This window comes from Oryza glaberrima, chromosome 6, assembly GCF_000147395.1.
Source record: "Oryza glaberrima chromosome 6, OglaRS2, whole genome shotgun sequence".
Classification (NCBI taxonomy): Eukaryota; Viridiplantae; Streptophyta; class Magnoliopsida; order Poales; family Poaceae; genus Oryza; species Oryza glaberrima.
Genome location: NC_068331.1, coordinates 15,690,342 through 15,713,722, shown reverse-complemented (window position 1 = coordinate 15,713,722; position 23,381 = coordinate 15,690,342). Strand labels below are relative to the sequence as shown.

General features: G+C 44.3%; 1 long non-coding RNA gene across 4 annotated transcripts; it reads left to right on the top strand.

Annotated features, from left to right (window-relative positions):
• Positions 1-19,180: 19,180 nt before the first annotated feature.
• LOC127775637 (uncharacterized) lies at positions 19,181-23,141 on the top strand. 4 transcript variants are annotated; one of them, XR_008018009.1, is made up of 4 exons: positions 19,181-19,408; positions 19,490-19,819; positions 21,485-21,543; positions 21,653-23,140. It is a non-coding gene; the product is annotated as an uncharacterized LOC127775637 (long non-coding RNA). The 4 variants fall into 4 exon arrangements; XR_008018008.1 differs by having other exon boundaries at positions 19,490-21,543; positions 21,930-23,141; XR_008018006.1 differs by having other exon boundaries at positions 19,490-21,543; positions 21,653-23,141.
• Positions 23,142-23,381: the final 240 nt, after the last annotated feature.

Here is a 23,381-nt window from a genome sequence, read left to right as displayed (position 1 = left end):
GCAGCTCAAGTGACGGATCCTGAGATAGCTGAACTGAAAAAGAATATGAGGGTTGGAAAAGCACGGGACTTCCTTGAGGATGAACATGGCACAATCTGGATGGGAGAAAGACTGTGTGTACCTGACGACAAGGAACTGAAGGATTTGATCCTCACCGAGGCTCATCAGACTCAGTACTCCATTCATCCAGGCAGCACCAAAATGTACCAAGACCTCAAAGAAAAGTTTTGGTGGGTCAGCATGAGAAGGGAAATAGCTGAATTCGTCGCACTCTGCGACGTTTGCCAACGAGTGAAGGCAGAGCACCAAAGGCCAGCAGGTTTACTCCAACCTCTTCAAATCCCGGAATGGAAATGGGAGAAGATTGGAATGGACTTTATAACAGGACTGCCCCGGACATCACCGGGTCACGATTCAATCTGGGTAGTCGTGGATCGACTCACTAAGGTGGCTCACTTCATACCAGTACATACCACGCATACGGGCAAAAGGTTGGCAGAGCTCTACCTCTCGAGAATCATGTGTCTACATGGAGTACCCAAAAAGATAGTATCTGATCGAGGGAGCCAATTCACTTCAAAGTTCTGGCAGAAATTGCAAGAGGAATTGGGAACCCGATTGAATTTCAGCACAGCCTACCATCCGCAGACCGATGGTCAGACCGAACGAGTCAATCAAATATTGGAAGACATGTTAAGGGCTTGTGCACTTGATTTTGGTGGAGCTTGGGACAAAAGCTTGCCGTAGGCGGAGTTCTCTTACAACAACAGTTACCAAGCTAGTCTTCAAATGGCACCGTTCGAAGCATTATACGGTCGGAAGTGCCGCACACCTCTCTTCTGGGACTAGACAGGCGAGCGTCAACTGTTCGGAACAGAGGTGTTAACGGAAGCAGAAGAGAAAGTCAGAACTATCAGAGAAAGGTTGAGAATTGCCCAGTCTCGACAGAAGAGCTACGCGGACAACCGCCGAAGGGAGCTCACTTTTGAAACAGGGGATTACGTGTACCTTCGTGTTACTCCGCTCCGGGGAGTACACCGTTTTCAAACTAAAGGCAAGTTGGCACCACGCTTCGTGGGACCATACAAAATCTTGGAACGAAAGTGAGAAGTTGCTTATCAGCTAGAGCTTCCATCCAATATGATCGGCATCCATGACGTGTTCCACGTGTCCCAATTAAAGAAGTGCTTGAGGGTACCCGAAGAACAGGCCGATTCGGAGCACATCGATATCCAGGAGGATCTGACCTACGTGGAGAAGCCAGTTCGCATCCTTGAGACCAGCGAAAGGAGGACTAGAAACAAGGTCACCAGGTTTTGCCGGGTTCAGTGGAGCCACCATTCAGAGGAGGAAGCAACTTGGGAAAGCGAAGATGAGTTGAACGCCGCCCATCCGCACCTCTTCGCCAGCTCCTCCGAATCTCGGGGCCAAGATTCCGTTTAAGGGGGGTAGATTTGTCACACCCTGAAGTTCTCCTCCCAAACCTAAATTAATTTTTTAAATGGTCCCAAGAAAATATCGGTGTAAAAGCAAGAGTAAATCCTAATAAATCAATGCAAATAATAATCGGAATTGGCATGTGGAATTTTTCTTGAGTTCTACACGTCGAAATTCGCTAACAAGAATTTTAGTGGAATTTTCAGAGCCCTCGAAATAATTTTAACCAATTAAAAATGAGCACAAGCAATATTTAATTCTAGGAAATTCATTTCCTCCTTTTTCCTTTTCTTTTTCCCTTTTTTTTCGAATGGGCCGCCGGCCCATTCTCCTTCTCGCCCCCTCTCCGCTGGGCCGGCCGCAGGCCGAGGCCCAGCTGAGCCGGCCGCCTCCCTCTCTCCCCGGGACGCCGACATTTGGGCCCCACCTGTCGGGGTCGTCCCCTTCCTCCGGCCGCCCGCCCCACGTCGCCAAGCTGCCACCGAAACCGCCGCGCCCACCTCCTCCACTTCTCCCGCGCCCACGCCGCGTCGCCTAGCGCCCACGCCACGTCGCCGCCCTCTCCCCGCGTCTCCCGGCCCGCGCGCGCGCACGAAAGGGGCGGGATTCGCATTTTGAATCCCCCCATTTCCTCTCTCCTCCCCACGTCGCCGGCGAAATCGGAGGTCCTCCCGGCCACGTCCGCCTCCCCCTCCGCCTATAAAATGTTCCCCGTGCCCTCCTCTCTCGTTTTCCGCTCTCGCCGCTCCATCCCGCGCCTCCTACCGCCGTCGCGCCGCTCACCGCCAACGCCGCCGCCTCCAGCTGCGCCCCTCCGCCTCTAGAGCTGCCGCCGCCGTTAGCTTCGCCGCCGCTCGGAGCATCTCGGCCGCCGCCTCGCATCGCCCGAACCCCACGGGAACTCCGGTTTCCTCGCTCGTCGGTGAGCCCCTCCATTCCCTCCAACTCCGGCCGGCCATTTTTGTCGCCGCGGGTTTCCTCCCAACCCCTAACCCCTCTCCTCTTCCTCCTTAGGTGTCGCCGCCGCCCGTCCGCTCCTCCTCGTCGCCGGGTCGTCGCCGCTACCTTCATCCTCCGCTCCAGCCGCCATACTCGCCGGTGAGGATTCTCTTCCCCCCCTCCTTCCTTTCCCCTTTTCCCCGTGCGCCGCCGCTCTCTTCACGCGCTCGCCGTCGCCTTCGGTCAACGCCGCCGTCCGGTGCGCCGTCCGCCGTCCGCCGCCGCCGCTCACGCCGCCGCTTGCCGTCGCCGGTGGTCGCGTGCGCCGCCGCCGCACCCCCATGGCCGGCCGGCCGGCTTTGTGCCGAACCGAGCCGTGCCAGGCCGCCACGCGCACCGTCCGATCGGCCCCGGGCTGATCCGGGCCGTCGGTCCTGTGGACCGGCGGTGGACCACCCGCGTGGTCCCAGTCCACGGTGGACCGGCCGCTTAGTGCCGCTGTGTCACGCCCGGAATTTCAATCCAAAATTCCAAACGCTTACATGTGTGTTAAACCCTCGTCTAGGAATCAACCAAGGCACACAATAACAAATTGATAATAGATACAAATAAATAACTATTTAATATTCGCAAATAATAAATTATTACAGAGGTGGATAGTTCCTCTCAAAGAATAACATTCTACGCAGCGGAAAATAAAACTAAAGCAAACAACGGAACAGCTATGGCGACTCCACTCCACAGGCATCTTAACCAGGAACAAGCTTAATCCTCCAGATCATCACCTTCGCTGAGATACTCCTCTTCTGATGATTGAATATTGCAAGAATGAGCATATGACATACTCAACAAGTCACACAGCAAATATGCAAGTGCACAGGATAACAAAGGATGGCATAATATAGCTCATTTGCATAAACAACATTTAATAAATATTTAAGAGAATAATAAAACAGTTGAATAATTAATCAATATTAAATAATCACCATACAACACACCCGTGTTGCATAGACCCTACCTCATTTGAACAACCAACCCCGGTTGAACACACCAAACCTCCAAACCAGGAATATACCATTCCAAACCAGGAGTCACATTAATTAACACCGTTACCATTTAATGTGTAATATGAGACTAATCACGAAAAACATTGCTCAACTCACCCATAACCGCGGGTACGGCTATTCGAATAGATTAAACTCTGATCAGAGGTGTACCACTGTACCCATAAGACACAATCCCACAACATGTTACCATGCGCCTCAGCACCACCACGGTACCTCGGAAAGGAACTGTGACAATACCCCTCGCACAACACAACTCACCACAGTGCACCGTTCCTGGATCATAATCTCCCCCTCAAAACCAGAGGCAATGGACTCCCCAGCGACCCCCACGGACTTCTCGCCGCTTCACAGTCTGGCACACTATAATGAATCATGCTATACAAAAGATAAAGCCGTTGCCCACGCTGGCTTGTGGTTGGCACGGTAAATGTTTCACAACAGTAGCTCGTGAACCGGTCCTTAATTGTCATGAGCACAACCATCAAAACCATATGCTCACAACCCACCTTAACCAGGTTTTAATTATCCTTTAATTAACCTCACACGATTAACCATCGTGAGCTACCATTAAATATAACCATAATTAATAATAATAATATAATATAGTTTATAATTAACCCCTTTAGTTAGCTAATGTTTCTAAGCATGGCTAAGCAAACATACATATAGCATTTAGCTGAACCAATCCAATATATAAGGTTCATGCTAATCAAATTATAACCCATAAGAAAATAAAGTCATCTTCGGCCATTAATTAATTGGGAAAGGTTCACCACCCGATGACAATTCAAAAACAATGCATAGTTGAAATAAAATAATAGCTTTAAACGGGTTCAACATGCTCAAAGGGTTGTTTGGGATCTGTGTGACTTGCCTTGAGCTTCCGCAAACGCTTCGAAACCTTCCTCAACAGAAACGCTCTCCTCCGGAACGTCGGAAACTAAAGCAATTAAACAAAAATCAACAAAACAATATAAAAACAAGAATAAACAGTACATGTAAATATTTTTAACATGTAGATCTTGATTTTATAAAAATTTAGCAACTTGAACCACCTGAAACGGATCTACGGTTATTTAGTTATGATTTTCTGAAGATTTAATCTATTAGAAAATCGGGAAAAAGAAAAAACCGATGATATGACATCATCAATGGCGGCCGAACCAAGATGGCGACCTCGCCGGAGATTGGATGGTCGGCTGCGAATTTGGAGGACATGTACACGTAGAGGACGACGAGACGAACCCAACGGTACTCACCCTCGTGCCAAACGACGAACAACGGCGGCGGCTCGGTCGGCGGTGGCGGCGGGCTACGGCGGCCGGCGGCTAAGGGGGACGGGGGGCCGAGCTTCCCCACGGCTTGGCGAAGCCCACGACGGTGACGGCGACCGACGGCGACGGCGGACGCGGCTGCGCGGCGCGGATGGAAGATGGCCGGCGGCGATGGCGAGCAAAGCGGCGGTGGCGACGAGGCTACGGAGCATGGGAAAGCTTGGGAGTTGGGGCAAACGAAAGAGGAGGACTAGCGGGTCCTATTTATAGCCTTGGATTGAAGAGATCGGACTCCTCCCACAAGAAATCGGCCCGGGAAATCAAAAACTCGGTTTTGGAGATAAACCCGAAAACGAGTTCGATTCGGATAAAATACTCAACGATTTGCTCCGATTTTTGGGGGTAAAGATAGAGGCGGATGAGAGGATAAAAACCCCTCAAACAATCGGAAGAAAAGGGGCCGGATTGGGTGCGGATTTGGAGCGGCAAGGCGGCGCTCGGCCGGCTAGGGCTCGGCTGCAGCCGGCCGGCTGGAGGTGGGAGACACCACCGACAGGTGGGCCCCACCTGTCGGCCTCCACGTGAGGGGAGAGGGGGCTGGCGGCTCGGCTGGGCCGGCTGAGTCGGCTGGGCCGGCTCGGCCGCGGGTGGGAAAAGGCAAGTTGGGCCAAAAACGGCCCAACAACCTTAGGGAGGGGTTTGGAACTTTTTAATTAAAATAATTTGTGAAATGTTGTTCCAATTATTAAAAATACTTCCATTACTCAAATAATTCCCAGAAAATTCTAGAAAATAGAGGAACAAGCAAAGTATTTAATAAAATTTTATCTAGCTTATTTTTATGTTGAAAATTTTCCTAGATTATTAGGGTTTAGCTTGTAGGCTTTTAATTTAATTTCTAAAAATGACTTAAACAATGTATTTTTAAATTAGGCGATTTTAGGGCGTGACACGCTGACCTGTGGGGCCCACTTGTCGGCGCCCCCTCTCTCTCCCCTTGCGCCACTGACATGCGGGCCCCGCCTGTCGGCGCCGCCCCACCCCTTTGATGACATCAGCCCTGGGTCTTTATTGCGCAATAATTCATTAAGGACTTTTCTTTTCTAATAATAAACACAGTGAATCTTCTAAAAATCATAACTAATTCATCCGAGCTCCGTTTAAGCCCATTCAAGTCTCAGTAAATCAAGAAAAATGTGTAGAATCCATTAAAATGGTTTTGTTCTCTGTTTTAGTAGTCTTATAGCCTGTATGTATTGTTTGCTTTGTTTGTCGCTTAGATTCCGGCTCTTCCGACGCTCCGGTGTACTTCGAGATAGTCGCCGAGGTTCCTCCAGCAGCAGAGCAAGGCAAGTCATGCTTGTTACTTGAACATGTTGATCCGTTATTGCAAATGTTCTAATGTTTCCTTCAAATACTGCATTGTTTTGCAATAATACTATGGGATGTTTACCTATTGTTACAGCCATGCTATTTTGGTACCATGCTCCTTTGTTAGCTTGGGTTATAACATGAATAGACATTGGACTAGGGATTGCTTAGCCATGCTTAGTTCAACTAGCACACAATGGGGAAAATCCTATTAAAATATAGACTGTAGGTTCTAATGGTAATGTTGGATTAGTACCACCGCTTTGGTGTTGGTTAATTAAAATAAATCACATGGTGGGCTGTGGGTGCATGGTTTTGCTAGTCGCACCCATGGCAATTAAGGACCGGTTCGCGGGATGCCTTGGAAGAACTTATCGTACTTACCACAAGCCAGCATGGGCAACGGCTGGGCTTGTAGTGTAGCTTTCCTCTAGCTGACGCATCCAGGCAAGGGTGGGCGTGATGGAGTTTGGATGGGCCCTGCGACGGCCTTTGCGGCTTCCGGATTCACCTAGGCACGAGAGGGGACTGCCCGCTGCCTTGCGAGGAGTGGGGGTGAAACCTGAGGTGTGGTGTGCTTGGTTAGAGGAGGTTATGCGAAGGGTCCTGTCACGGCCTCTTTCCGGTATGTCGTGGTGGCTGCCGGCACACGGAAACGTGTCGTGGGGCTGTGTCTTGTGGGTACAGTTGTACACCTCTGATCAGAGTAAAACTATTCGAATAGCCGTGCCCGCGGTTATGGGCGGTCAACCAGATTCACCGTGATTAGTCTCATCCTAGTTTAGTTTAATGAAATTGGATAGTATAGGTGGATGGTTGGGCCTGTTGCAACGTGGTATAGCGTTGGACAGTGGATGATTAATATTGATTAATTATTACAACTATTTTTTCCGCATTCAACTTCTGTTTATAAATGCCAGTTTTATGCAAATGAACCATTATAGCTGTCCCTTGATAAATCCCTGCACCATTCCCCTATTCCGGTATGACTTGCTGAGTACAGTGGGTAGTACTCAGTCTTGCTCTATTTTCCCCAAACCCCAGAGTTTGAGTATGCGTCAGATGGTGGGTTCTCCGAGGAGTAGGCTTCGTCCGTGCCATCGAGGATGCCTATGGAGTGGTGTTCCCGCTACAGATCAAGTCAAGGCTTAGCTCAAGTTATCTTTGTTTTTCCGCTGCATTTATGTAAGACTTTATAATGTTTGTAAGACGTGGATCTGTATGTCAACTTTGTCGTTTGTGTACCCCGGCCGGTCCTGGACGGGGATTTTAATGCACATTCTGCTTGGAATTCTGTTCGGGAATTTCTGGGCGTGACACCACACTTGAGTGAGTTGTTTGGGAGAATTGAGGACCAATATGCAACTCTTGAGAGACAAGAGATTTTGCTCATTCGTGAGAAAGAGCGGTCTCATGAACTCAAGAGTGAGCTCGCTAAGGAGAGAGAGAAATGAGGCATAGGTACGGCTTTACAAGCAAACCAAAGAGTCTCATGCTAATCTTGAGATGGCGAACGCTCAACTTCAAGAGAGAGTGGATAGCTTGGACAAAGCATACCTCACTCTTGAAGAGAAGTTCAAACCTTAAAGAATAGTGTCTCTCTCCCTGGCGAGCCATCTTGTTCCAAAATTGTCCCAAGCAATGAACCATGTGTGAGATGCAAAGATATTGATATTGAAGCTTGTGCTACTAACTCTATTTCCTTGAGTGCTTTGCAAAAGCAAAATGAGAAGCTTATGGGACTTCTTCACAATGGCCTACTTAAGTGCCATATGGGTAGTAAGGCCCTAAAGGAGTACCTAGGCTATCAAAAGGACAACTTCAACCATGAGGGTCTTGGGTATGTTCCTCCACCAAAAGGAAAGGTGGACAAGAGTGTGATGATCAAGAGGCCCCAAGGTCTTAGCAATTTTGTTAAGGCCAAAAGTATCCTTCCTAATGATTATGCTTCACATTGTTCTTTTGATGCATCTTATATTCATAGGAAGAATGCTAGTGGTCGTGTTGTTGCTAAGTATGTAGGCCCAAGGGGCAAGAATATTTCTATCAAGAGAGTTCTTTGGGTGCCTAAGGCACTTGTTACTAACATGAGAGGACCCAAGCAAGTATGGGTACCTAAAACTAGAAATTGATCTCTTGTAGGAATATGTCTCCGGTGGAAGAAGTTGGGTGATTGATAATGGATGAACAAATCACATGACCGGAGAAGAATCAATGTTTTCAACTCTTGATCCAAATGGCACTTCACAAGATAACATAGTGTTCGGGGACGATGGAAAGGGAAAGGTTATGGGATTGGGTAAGATTGCAATCCCTAATGATCTTTCCATTGCCAACGTTCTCTTGGTAAAATCTCTAAACTACAATCTTTTGTCCGTTTCTCAATTATGTTCTATGGGTTACAATTGTCTTTTTACTGATGTTGATGTGACCGTCTATAGAAGGAATGATTCCTCCGTAGTCTTTAAGGGTGTTCTCAAGGGAAAGCTTTACCTTGTGGATTTTTCCTCAAGTAAAGCCAAACGTGAGACATGCTTAGTGGCTAAGTCCAACACGGGGTGGCTTTGGCATCGGAGGCTAGCCCATGTTGGTATGAGGAATCTTCACAAGCTTCTAAAGCACGATCACATCCTTGGACTAACAAATGTTCAATTTGAGAAAGATAGGGTGTGTAGCGCATGTCAAGCCGGCAAACAAATTGGAGCACATCACCCCGTCAAGAATGTGATGACCACTACAAGACCATTGGAGCTTCTCCACATGGACCTCTTCGGGCCAATTGCTTATCTAAGCATTGGAGGTAACAAATATGGTCTTGTTATTGTTGATGACTTTTCACGCTTCACGTGGGTGTTCTTTTTGCATGACAAGAGTGAGACACAAGCTATCTTCAAGAAGTTTGCAAGAAGAGCACAAAACGAGTTCGACCTCAAGATCAAGAACATTCGAAGCGACAATGGCAAGGACTTCAAGAACACATGCATCGAGAGTTTCCTTGATGAAGAAGGCATCAAGCACGAGTTCTCGGCTCCATATTCACCTCAACAAAATGGTGTGGCCAAGAGGAAGAATAGGATTCTCATTGAGATAGCGAGGACCATGTTGGATGAGTACAAGACATCGGACCACTTTTGGGCTGAAGCCGTCAACACCGCATGCCACGCCATCAACCGCCTTTATCTTCACCGCCTTCTTAAGAAGACTCCCTATGAGCTTCTTACCGGTAACAAACTAAATGTCTCTTACTTTCGTGTTTTCGGTAGTAAGTGTTACATTCTTAATAAGAAGGCTAGATCCTCTAAGTTCGCTCCCAAAGTGGATGAGGGATTCTTGCTTGGGTATGGGTTAAATGAATGCGCATACCGCGTTTTCAACAAAACCTCCGGCATTGTTGAGATCGCGCGTGATGTGACATTTGACGAAACTATTGGCTCTCAAGTAGAGCAAGTTGACTCACATGTGTTAGGTGAAGAGGAGGATCCGAGCGAAGCAATCAAAAGATTGGCTCTTGGGGACGTGCGTCCTAGGGAGCCACAACAAGGAGACTCTTCCTCAACACAAGTGGAGCCACCTACATCAACCCAAGCCGACGTTCCCTCTACCTCAAGCTTGAATCAAGGTGAAGAAGGCGAGCAAGTGCCACCCTCACCGATCAACTTAGCTCGCCCAAGAATCCACCAAAGTATCCAAAGAGATCATCCCACCGACAACATCTTAGGAGACATCAACAAGGGAGTGTCCACTCGTTCTCGTATTGCAAATTTTTATGAGCATTACTCGTTTGTGTCTTCTCTTGAACCTCTAAGGGTGGAAGAAGCTCTAAATGATCCGGATTGGGTGATGGCGATGCAAGAGGAGTTGAACAATTTCACCCGGAATGAAGTGTGGACTTTGGTGGAGCGACCTCGGCAAAATGTGATTGGCACAAAGTGGATCTTCCGCAACAAGCAAGACGAGGCCGGGGTCGTAATAAGGAACAAGGCGAGGTTAGTGGCGCAAGGGTTCACCCAAATCGAAGGATTAGATTTCAGTGAAACTTTTGCGCCGGTAGCTAGACTTGAGTTGATTCGCATATTGCTTGCTTTTGCTACTAACCTCAATTTTAAGCTATATCAAATGGATGTCAAGAGCGCCTTCCTCAACGGGCCTATCAACAAGTTGGTATACGTGGAGCAACCACCGGGCTTCGAGGATCCGAAGTATCCCAACCACGTGTACAAGCTCCACAAGGCACTCTACGAGCTTAAGCAAGCCCCTAGAGCTTGGTATGAGTGTCTTCGCAACTTTCTTGTGAAAAACGGCTTTGAAATCGGGAAAGCCGATTCAACTCTTTTTACTAAGAGACATAATAATGATATTTTTGTGTGCCAAATATATGTCGATGACATTATATTTGGTTCTGCTAACAAGTCTTTTAGTGAAGAGTTTAGTAGGATGATGACCAAACGTTTTGAGATGTCCATGATGGGTGAATTGAAGTTCTTCCTCGGCCTTCAAATCAAGCAACTCAAGGAAGGAACTTTCATTTGCCAAACAAAGTATTTGAAGGACATGCTCAAGAAGTTTGGGATGGAGAACGCCAAGCCAATTCACACTCCCATGCCAACAAATGGCCACCTCGACCTCAACGAGCAAGGTAAAGACGTCGATCAAAAGGTATACCGTTCCATCATTGGCTCACTTCTTTACCTTTGTGCATCTAGGCCCGATATTATGCTTAGTGTGTGCATGTGTGCAAGATTTCAAGCCGCTCCAAAGGAGTGTCACCTAGTGGCCGTGAAGAGAATTCTTAGATATTTAGTGCACACACCTAACCTTGGTCTTTGGTATCCTAAGGGAGCGAGGTTTGATCTCATTGGCTATGCCGATGCAGATTATGTCGGGTGCAAAGTGGATAGGAAAAGCACATCGGGTACTTGCCAATTCTTGGGTAGGTCCCTTGTTTCTTGGTCTTCCAAGAAGCAAAACTCCGTCGCCCTATCCACCGCCGAAGCGGAATATGTTTTGGCGGGGAGTTGTTGTGCTCAACTTCTTTGGATGAAGCAAACCTTGAGAGACTATGGCCTCAATGTATCCAAAATCCCACTCCTATGTGACAATGAGAGCGCCATTAAGATAGCCAACAACCCCGTTCAACACTCCCGAACCAAACATATCGATATTCGCCATCATTTCTTGAGAGATCATTCCACAAGAGGCGACATAGACATCCAACATGTGAGAACCGACAAACAATTGGCGGATATCTTTACCAAGCCTCTAGATGAAGCTAGGTTTTGTGAGTTGAGGAGTGAACTAAATATTTTGGATTCTCGGAATGTGTCTTGATCTATTGCATGCATGTTTGTTTGGTAGAATAGGTTTGCATACCACTTTGTGACAAAATGGTCATTCAATTCATGGATGGACACTAGTCACTTTTGTAGAGATTTTGAATCTATGTGTATGGGGATCTCATTTTTCAATGAATTTTGGTCCTAGCACAACTTGAAATAGATTCACACATTCCCTCTCTCGAGGGTGGATTATCTTGTCTCATGATAATTCCCTCTCTTTTGATCCCTTGGATCGTCCATTTGACTTGTGACTATTGTTTTGTGTGATTGATTGTGTGCTAGTCACAAATTCAAATGGAGCCTCTAGTGCTTGACCATCCCTTCCTTCCTAAATCCTATCAAAAATCATTGTAAAAAAATTGTTTTTGGTCAAAATTCCCGGTGCTTGTCCCTTGCAAAATTCCTTTAAAATGTTTGAAAAATAGTTTCATCAAAATTCCCGGCGAAATCTCATTGCAAAACTGAGTTTTCCAGGAATTTTCGGACTTTCCGAAAAATTTTCGGACATTCCGAAAATCCCTGTCCCGTCGCTCTTTCCATTGCTGCCATCCCAGGATTTTTTGGACTTTCCGAAAAATTTTCGGACATGTCCGAAAAACATCAGAACCGTGCGCAACTCTTCTGTATCCTTTCGGACATATCCGAAAATTTTCGGAAATATCCGAAAAATTTCGGGGTCTTTATATATCACCCCGTGGACTCCCTTCTCTCTCCTTTCCACTTCTTTTCCCCACGGGTTGACTCCCTCCTCCCTCCCCACCGGCGACCCCCCGGCGACCTCCTCCTCTCTGGCGACCTCCCGTGACTCCCCTCCTCTCCAACCTCGAGGGAGCACGTTTGGGGCACTTCTTGGGCCCTACATTGTCGATCTTCACCGCGTTCTTCACGTGTTCTTCGCGTTCTTGAGGTATTTGCCCTAAAATCAAATCCCTAGATTCCTCAAGTTTTATCTTGCGATTTCCTTTGGTGGAGATGTTCCCCTAGTTCCATAGGCCCTGCAGATTCAATTTCACAAGTTTTTGTTGGCGGATTTGTGCGGTATCTGAGTTATAGGGTTCGGCCGGAATTTTTCGGACTTGTCCGAAAATTTTCGGATATATCCGAAAATTCCTGGCCGACCCCTATCACTTCGGATTTGCATGTTTCTTGCCCTCAATCACTTGTTTCTTGTCTCTTTGGCTTCCATACCTGATTCCTTGTATCTCTATTGTTTGAAGGATGCCTCCCCGCAAGCAAACCTCCCACAAGTCCAAGCGCCCGAGGGATCGCTCTCCCACTCCATCTTCTCATGATGATTCGGACAGTGATTGGTCCGGTGGAGAGGATGCGGTTCCTCAGGTTGCGCGGGTGGCTCGGCGGTCTACTCATGCTCATGGTGGTGGTGGTGATGGTGAGGGCTCCTCTCGTCAACCGCAAACACCGCCGCACCAACCCAATGTCCCCATTGGGCCTCTCCGCATTCATACCCCCGAGAGGGATCCGGCGGTGATTCGCCAAGTGTATGATTGGCGGCGCAAGTCTGAGGTTGTTGCTCCTCGTCGGGATGAGGATCCGCGCTCCCTTCGCCGCACCGCCACGGATCCGCGGTTTTGGACTCTCTTTCAACAAGACTTTTATGAGTCTGTGATTAAGTCCAAAGCTCATCCCACTGTTCCTATGCAATGGATCAATTGGGAAGAGTTGCAGGCACACAATGATCCGGTGATCAACTCTGTGATTGCCAATTGTGATCTCATGGGTATCCGCTCCTTCATGACGTTGCAGCAAAATTGGTGCAACGAGATCATTGCTCAGTTTTATGCCACTGTATACTTTGATCGCTATCGTGCCATGCACTGGATGACTCAGGGGACCTGGTACTCTGTTTCTTATCAGCAGTTGGCTGAGATCTGGGGCTTCCGTCTTCGTTCTTTGCTCAACCTTGATGATCTTCATAATCTTCAAATTCCTGCCAACTCAGAGTTGCTTCCCCTTTACACTCCAAATGATCCAAATGTGGTGTTGGGCAAAGTCAACGGTCTCAAGCCGTACTTTGCCTACTTGAACCGGATGTTTCGCCGGTCTTTTGTGCCCAAGGATGGTGATGCTAGCAGCATCAACCACCTCTCTAGGACCGTGCTTCTCCGGTTTGATCCCCCTCCTCATCGCTTCCATGTCTATCACTTTGTGTGGGAGGAGATCCGCATGGCTTCAATTCAGTACAAGAAGGGGTTGGTCTATGCCCCTCACATTATGCGGGTGATTGAGACTGTGACTCAGCTCCAGTTCCGCCATGATGTGACTCATTCTCAGCTGCACTTGCGCCTTATTAAGGCCCCCCGCTCCTCGGCTGCTCAGGACATACCCTCCTCTTCCACTTAGCCGCCTCCTGCTCCTGAGCGCCCTGCCTCTGCGGCTCGTCGTGAGCCGTCTCCCTTATTCCGCATTTTGCGGAGTCTTTTTCGTCTTTGCTCCGCGGAGGCCAAAAAGAACCGCCAATTGCGGAATTCGGCAAAGAAGACGTCTCGTGATGTCAAGTTCCTAAAGGCACGGTATTATGAGGACCACCACATTGATATCCCTCCTTCTCCTCCGGGTTTCGAGGCCGAGCCCGATGAGCCAGAGGATGAAGAGATTGAGGATCCTTTTGCCGGGTTGCCTTCCGACTTCGACTTCTTTGGATATGGCCATGGCTATGGCTATCCTCCTCCTCCACCTCCCGAGGATCCTCCTCAGGCGCCCTTCGCTTGAGTCATCGTCTCCTCGTCCTCTCTTTTTGGTGTCTTGATGCCAAAGAGGGAGAATATCTATCACGGCTTTAGTTTATCTATCTTGTCCTTAGAGTCGAGCACTGTTGGTTTTTATCTGTTTGAGACTATTGTGGTTTTTATGTTAAGTTTAAAGCTTTGTAAGACTATTGTTTAATTATGAATGCTTGTGATGTAATGGATCTTATTATCTTTAATGTGGTGCAATGTCTTATCCTCTTTATATGGTGCTTGTGATGAGATGTAATTATTCATTTGCATGTGATGTGTTGGATGTGATGAGCATATGTGATATATTTATTCTCTTGTGAGCTTCAATGTGGATGCAATGATTTAAGGGGAGCTCTCCACTTGCTTTTATGCACACTCTTAGGGGGAGCTTTCACTAAAACTTTGCACCAAAAACCTTAAATTATATTCATTCTCTCTTGTGTTCTAATCGTATTGTCATCAATCACCAAAAAGGGGGAGATTGAAAGTGCATCTAGGGCCCAAATGATTTTGGTGATTAATTACAATGCGATTAGAGAGGACTAACATTTTTATTTGAGCAAATGTGAAGGTTGTTATGTCCTCAATGAATTAGCATAATGCATATCCCGTCAAATACGTTGATGAGATGTGATGCGGCAAAGGACAAATGGTATATTGTAACTTTTCCTTTTGTTTGAGTCAATAGGAATGCCGCACTAGTAAGAGGGATGATGCATTGACATATGAGGAGTGATCAAAGTGCTCAAAATCTATTTTTAAAAAGTGTTTCTCCTCAGTTTGGTGTGTTCTGGATTTTTTCGGAGTTTTCCGAAACTCATTTTCGGACTTTTCGAAAACACACAGAAACAGATTTTCTCTTCTGGAAATTTTCGGACATATCCGAAAGTGATTTTCGGACTTTCCGAAAATGACTGCGAAGGCAAAAGTGGTTCTGTATATTTTCGGACTTGTCCGAAACTGATTTTCGGATTTTCCGAAAACCATCAGTAGAGTCAATTTCGCTTCTGTTCATTTTCGGACTTTTCCGAAACTGATTTTCGGAGTTTCCGAAAAACTTCAGCAAAGGCAAAAGTCGCTTCTATGTATTTTCGGACTTGTCCGAAAGTGATTTTCGGACTTTTCCGAAAACATCCAGAATGATGTTTTGGTGCTGAAAATTTTCGGACTTATCCGAAAAATTTTCGGAATGTCCGAAAATTCTTTCGTTGACTTTGCTGTTGGTGCTGAGCTGGAATTTTCGGACATGTCCGAAAATCTTTCGGAATATCCGAAAATCTCAATTATTGTGCATAACGGGCAGAATCTGGGCTGTGGCTATAAATAGCCCCCTCCCCTCACTTGTGAGGGCTGCTGGTTCCATTCCAATCATTTGTGCCCTTGGCTTGCTCTATCTCTCTAGCACTTTTGAGCCTTGCTTTCTTGTTTCCCCTCTCACCCGTGTTCGATTTGGATTTGGTGTGTGTGTGAGAGTTGTGGATTCGAGTTTGTGTGAGTGCTTGTTGTTGTCTTCGTGAAGATTTGTGAGCACTTGCATCATCTCCTTAGTTCTTTGCTTCATTTGTTACTCTTGAAGGTTGAGGACTCTTAAGCGGCTAGGTGTCGCTCCTGAGCCACCGATCTAATTGTGGTTGGCCGGGAGAAGTTTGTGAAGGTCGGATCTCGCCTCCGAAAGGGAAGAGATACCCTTAGTGGAAGGAGAGTGCTTAGTGCAACCTCTCGAGGAAAGGGTTAGCTAAGACCCGGCTCTTAGTGAGCTTCTCAACGAAGAGTAGAATCCCCTCAAGGATTCGAACTTCGGGAACAACCTCGTGAGCTTCGTCTTTGGTGACTTTACTTCCTCCCTCTCCACTAGCTTTGCTTGTTTGAGCCGCTATAGGTCTAGTTGCTGTTTGTGCTAGCATATTCTTGTTGTAGGCTTCTAGATCTAGGATTTACTTTGTTGTTTGTGCTGACTCCGAAAATTTTCGGATATATCTGAAAAATTCGGAAATATCCAAAAATTACTGCTTCCGCTTTTAGTTGAATTTTTGAATTAGCCTATTCACCCCCCCCTCTAGGCCTAATTGACACTTTCAGGAAGTCAGTAGGGAGATGAGGGGCTGCGTCTGCGCAGGGGACATCGAGCTCCTCCAAGCTGCGCCGCCAACCTCCATGCCTGCCGATCTGCGCGAGGTGGGGAGGAGCGGTGAACTCGAGGACGGATCTGGCGCCGCCGCCAAGCTCCCCGCTGTGGTCGCCGCTGTCGAGCTCCGCGAGCTCCTCCATGCTGCCCACTCCCCCCGATCTGCGCGAGGTGGGGAGGGTGGCGAGCTCAAATTGAGGAGAGATTAGGCGTGCCATGAGAGAGATTTCGTGCGTCAATGAAAATTTAGTGCAGGTAATTTGCCGCCAAGGAGGTGGATTTGGCGCCACTGATCTAGAGAGAGGATTGAGTGAATTGTTTTTACGATGGAGTATAATGGTGTGCTTGCTGCCATATTCTCCGCCGTCCGATCTTCACCTAAGATTTTCAATTCTCTATTTATGTACTCAGCCACAAATTTCTAAAAGCGCCTATAATAACATTTCATTGTTTGGATTATGCACGAACACAACAACACACAACAAAGGGCTGCAGGTTGCCATTATTGAATGTTATTTATTTTTTTACCATGACTATGTTTTTCTATTACTATCACGGAGTACACCGAAATGGACGAATTTCGGAATAATCAAATGAAAATTGATCAACTTAAACCAAGTTTGACAAATTTTGGTAAAACTGATCCATATTTAGGCAAATACGAGTGAATTGGTCAGACGGATATGGGCTTATCAAATGGTACTGAAATAGGGTAAAATTCAGTTTACTAGAAAGAAGCAAGTGAAGAAAGATGTGATCAAACTGTGAATGTTCTTGATTTGCATCTTGCTTTTTGGGCGTGGTTTCACAATGGAGCTAGAAAGATTGGTCAACTACTTCTTAAACCCAAGGTCTTGGACCTCACTGAAATTCAAACTTTTTGGACCGAATCCCAACCTTGATTACTACATGTAATTAATAAATTATTTATTATGATCTATTACTTTTAAATTTCAAAAGAAATAAAAATTGACTAGTGCTTGTTTTCAAATCTCAATTATACTATGTTCATTTTTTTTACTCCCTCCTACATTTCAATGCCATGAGAGCTTACCTTAACTCTCTCGATAAGTTCCTCAAGTTTAGTGGCATCTAGACGACAACCCTTGTCACTAGCGGCGATGCTCAACAATATGGCTGGTGGATGGGGCCACATCATTAGATCTAGCAGCTATCCATGGTAGTGATGGCGAGCGACTGACGAGGCAAGACGGGTTGATGCCAATGGATAGGGGTTTGTAACTGAGTGTGCGGGTGCTTGGACAGTGCATTCTATGTTGTCAGCAATCGAGCACTCAAGACAAAAGAAATTGTGTCTTGGAATTTTTTTATAATCTTCCTTATGACTCCAAATGCTTAAACAATTTTTACTGGAATTTTCAAATAATTTAGACTAATTTTAGTTGATTAAAAACACTTAAGAGCAATTAAATAAAAAGAAAATAGTTTTTCTCCTTTCCCCTCCAGAATGGGCCATTTCGTGGGCCGGCCCAGTCGGAGCAGGATAAGTCGCTGCAGCCATTGGCACATGGGGCCCGCAATGTGGATTAAGATGAATAACACATATATGGCTCATTATTCTCTTTTTAATCTGGATTTAGAATTTGTAATTGGTATTTCTCTCTCATAATAACTCCAAATTTGATGGTTCTTTTTTTCTGATTTTTTTTAAAATCTTGATGTTTCATGTAGTTGCATCTTTTTTATGTTAATTGGATCTTTTTAATATGGTTTGTTTTCTTCCACCTTAGTAGAGAATAGAAAAACAGGTCTTTGCATAACAAATGCTAATGTAACTTCATATTATCTATTATTATGTTGAACATAAGATTATATCAAAATTTGAGGTGCATACGAGTTGGAAAATGTTATGAGGTATTCAAATCTCCAAGTTTGACTTGTGTTATAAGAAACTATGTGAGAAATGTATCCATTTGTGAACAATATATGGTACCACTTTATTAAAACCTTTTAAATTTTTTATGGTAATAGTATGGACCAAAAATAAGTTGTCATGTCAATTTTTAGAATTCTGTGACCAAATTTAGATATTATTGTAATTATTATATGGTAATTTGAAGATAGAAGTTTGCCCCTAGAAGACAATTTAATTTTCATCTATCTCCACGACATGGGTTAGAATGGACCATATGAGCCGAAATATAATTTTTGTGCAATTTTTTTGTATACCATTAGATGCACACAGTTTGCTTTAGAATTAATTTACATAACATTGTATAAATTTATTTAACATATAGAAAATAATAAACCAGTTCCAAAATTCGTGAAACTTCTACATAACTACTTATACGCAGTCTATCACATATAAAAAATGTATTGGTGTATATAAGATAATTATTTTTGTGTGTTACTTCACAATGGTATAATAAAATAAAAAGAAAAAGGAAAATGTTAAATAGAGATGGAATGAAACAAAGCTTCTTTCGGCCCAAAAGGCCCAACTATTTCTGATAGAGATGGGTGTTTTGAAATACAACATAAATCCACTTTTAAACCCTTTTCACTCATTATTATACTATTTTATTAATATATTCATATAGAGATATACCGCTTAGTTGCTCTATTAATTATTTCAGGTATTAATTTTATTAATTGATGTGCTAAAAATAAGGAAATTATGGGCTTCGGCGCAAAAGATTTCAACATTTCAGTATGGCGGGAGCCAAAAGCATCCTTTAGGCGCCTGGGCTCAAAGTATTTCGAGATTAAATTACTTTTCTGTCATCAGAGTTTGTAAAGATTGCCCTTACACCCCTATTAATTTCATGGGTATTATCGTAAATTCGCCCTACCTTTCGTGGGCCCCATGCATGGGCCCCACACGGTTTTTCTTTTCTCCCCTCCCGACTCCCGTCCCGTACGCCTCCCAACACCGCTTCTCCCATACCGAGTGCCCGCGATCCCCCTCCAGATCCAGCCCTCCGCCGGTGCCGTCCCACCGCCGGCCCCGTCCATCCATCAGCGTCGCCCTTCTCCTCCGCGCCGTCATTCGCTGTCGAGGCCGCCGCCTTCCCCAGTCCTAGACCTGTCGGCCCGGATAGGGGATCTCGCCGCCACCGTTGTCCCCATCGTCGTATCTCGCCGTCGCCGCAACCTACAAGTAAATACCCCCATCCACCATCCTTTCCCACCTGTGTTGTCTTTGTATGTATAAGTTGGTTGATTTTCTCATGTTGCACAGGCCACGGAACCTGAAATTATTTGTATGCATGTGCATTCTCATGCTGTTGGAGATGCATGTGTGTGGCGGCGGCTGCCTGTGGGTGGCACATGCATGTGGCATTGCGGTCAGTAGAGCGTCAACCCCGGCGGAGGCTGTGGGCGAGGGTGCGGCAGCTATGAGTTGCGTAGGTGTGCGGCGCGGCGGCGAGTGGAGGCACAGGTGGCTCAAGGCCAAAAGCGAGTACTATTACTGCATATACTTGTTTTGGAGAGGGATATGCTTTTAAAATGCTGCAATGCGAAACTGTGCCACTTCGCCCACGCCTCTTTCCGCACTGAGTCGATGCCGGTAGCACAACCGACGAGATAAATTTCTTTTCTTTGCAAACTCCTGTTCTTCCCAACTTCTGGAAGCCTTTTGTTCCTTTTCTATTTCAGCGAATAACAATGATATTTCACTAGGATTATACTGCAGGTTTATGCATGTTACTAGCCAATCTTAAATATATCAAACTTTATTGACTGAATTGAGTGATTAGGTGTCAAGTTGCAATTTATATATCAAACATCGGATGAGTGAACAAGAAATTCGACAGGTTGATAGATATAAATGGGCAAATGATCGGGAAGATTAAGATTGCATATACACAATGATTTTCACTTCATTTGTGCTTCTATTCTGCAAACCATGGATATGCTCTCTGTTTTCGTAATCATCCAATAACTAGCAATAACATGCTCTGAATTGTGATGATTGTGAACTAATCCTAGCGACCAACTTGATGATGTTATAGTCAGGATTGTAATTACTGTTTCTAGGGTACTAGATAAATTGGCTTGCTAGGGTTGGATGAATAAATTTCTGTATGCCATGAGTGAATGAATGAATGCTGATGCAAGTGCAGTACTGGAACTAGAAAAGCTAATAAAAAACACACTAACATAATTAAGTCCTTGTATATGCTTGCATGATGAAATAATTGAATTTGGCACATCAACAGGATCATATTCTCGAATAAATCATATTGAATGATGCAGTATTTTACATGGTTCTATACTTTGAAATCATGACAAGATATGTACTATAGAGAATGGAATTATAACCCCATGAAACCTGACCTTGAATACAGATGATTTACTGCTGCTGACTGTATATTGTGACTTTAATTTACTAGATTAGAGTTGTTGATGCAGGAAAAAAATAAACTATTGATTAACTAACCATTTTTACAGTAAATGATTTGGTAGAAAAAAAACTTATATGTTCTGTTAAGTTATTGAAATTTAGTAGAACTATGACTATTTATCACTATGCATACTTAGATGTACTTAAAATTCATCCTATGGTTTCTTTTCAGAGTTTTGTAGTAAAGAACTAGATACATATGCAAACTTAACCCAGATTCATAACCTACTGGTTTCACATGCTATTCTACAATTCAAATGATTAATAATTTATGATGGTTCCTCTATTAAATCCGGGTTGATTTTCAATATTTTTAAATGAAATCAGATTCATATACACATACCCTAACCTTCCAAGAATATGCACAGCTCAGATTTTACTTTGTTTGTATGACCATCTGAAAGTTCTATATTTTTTAAGTGCACATGCATGATCAACCATCTGAATAAAATTCATGTTTTTCTTTACTAATTTCCTGTTCCTGGTTACTTGCCACCCCTACCTTACTTATGTTGGTTGATGGGTATGTTGAATCCAATTTTTAATGAAAACTATATCTTGTTATTGTTTAAATAATTGGTGAGTATATTGTCCTAATTTTTTTATTCATTTTCCTTTTATTTTGGATATGGATATATTTTTTACCTGCAACTTCTTTTCTGGAATTATATAGAAACCAACTCTTTTCTTCTCTTTCAAAAGTATTTAGGACGTAATACAACTGAGAATCTTCATTTTTTCAGGATAAAATTGGCAAGTAGTTTTACAAATGTATGCTCATTTAACATCTGATATGGTAGATATGATATATTTTACATGTCTTTTCAGGGCAGTTTATCTATGGCAACAGGATTTGTGATGAGAAAAATGGAGTTGGTAGTTATGAGGTATGCTCTTAGTCCTTTCTATCTTATCACTGATGCTACAGTGCATAGACCCTTTTGTTCATTAGAGAACTCCTTTTCTGCTATAGATAATGTTCCCCTTTGTTTTCAGGTGAACTTTTCTTATATTGAAGTAGGGGAACTTTTCTTAGAACCTGCATCTACGTTTGAATCGTATGCATTCTGATAAAATATGACATCATTTGTAACTAATTGCTTACCAATATCTGTGAATGGTAGTTACTGTAGAGCACATACTCCTTTCTCAGTGACCAAAGAAAATACTTTCCGAAAATACAATGCAAGCAACACAAGGCGTAAATTTAGGGATGTGTGCTTCTGTGCGCAAAACGTTTAGCTAACATCTCGCATGAAACACTATATCACAGATATTGCCCAGACTCTACATCCTTAAAGCAAAGCTTTACGTTGTCGCTATGAACTCATTCATGAAACAAAACAGTTGTGAGTTCCGCTGCCTGCTATCATTTTACCTTGTACCTACATTAATTATTTTCCCTCTCCTTACAACTATATCGAATAGCTCACATATGATGTCTTTTAAAGTACTTAGCTAAGGAATTTTCAAAGTATATAGAACCGCTCATGGGAAACAAGAAAACCATCAGTATTGAAGTCCAAACACCAGAAGGTATTTCAGCCAACATGCTGCTTCATATGCATGTCAACAGATGGCCGTTGCAACTTGAAAAAAGATGGAAGGATTTTGCGGCAATCAACGGCATACGCCTCCAGGCAATTTGCATGTTCCTTTTCTACAAGGCAACCCACGTTGGACTAACAGTTGATCCCACGTTGGACTAACAGTTGATCTCCTGTGAAAAACAACTTAGTGATTTACCTAATTACCTTACCTTACAAACAACCTTTTGCTATCAGTGGACTATAGGCACCTAATGTGCCTGATACACTTGCATGTAAATTTAAGCCAACATCTATATCTATATGTCTACTATTGAAGACCACTAAACACCAATGTTTCTGTACCTAATTAGCAATGCGATATATTTGATTGCTTTTAACAGAAAAGCTTTCCAACGCTTTAATTGTATTGTCCGCTTACCAAAACAGTTTCTTTGCTTGATGCTTACATACATCTGGCGAAGCAACCATGGTTACCTTGCTTGCCTCCAAGCGGCGCGCCATTGGCGCGTCCCAGGCTCTAGTGTAATTCAAGATCAGCGACGATCAGGATAGAGGGCGACTGCGTAGCTTCCGTCCGCTAATGAATTTTTTAGGACGCTTTGTGTAGTTGTGTTCGTATTAACGATATCGGAGATACGATCGGCAACAACATCAAATACGGTAGACACAACGTAGATTGCATCGACTTTAATGGTGGCCTACTGCATTAAACCGAATTAATTAAATTTTAAGATCTACAATGATTGGATTTATTCAATCAACGGCTAGATTTTTCTGATTAACGTGAGAGCTAGTAGAAAGTACCCAATTAGTTAATTGGCAACAACATCAGATACGGTAGACAACGTAGATTGCATCGACTTTAATGGTGGCCCACCGCAATAAACCGAATTAATTAAATTTTAGAGTAAATTTCACAAAACTACAGCTATTTTGCACAATTTATCACAAAACTACAGATTTAAGAGCTTGTTTCACAAAACTACAGATTTATTGTCTTCGTTTATCACAAAACTACATGTACTTTATACAATCTATCACAAAACTATATATTTAAGAACTTGTTTCAAAAAATATAGATTTAGTGTATTCGTTTATCACAGTGCTACACATTTAGTGTCTTCATTATCACAAAACTACATATTTAGTGTCTCCATTCTCACAGTATAGTTTTG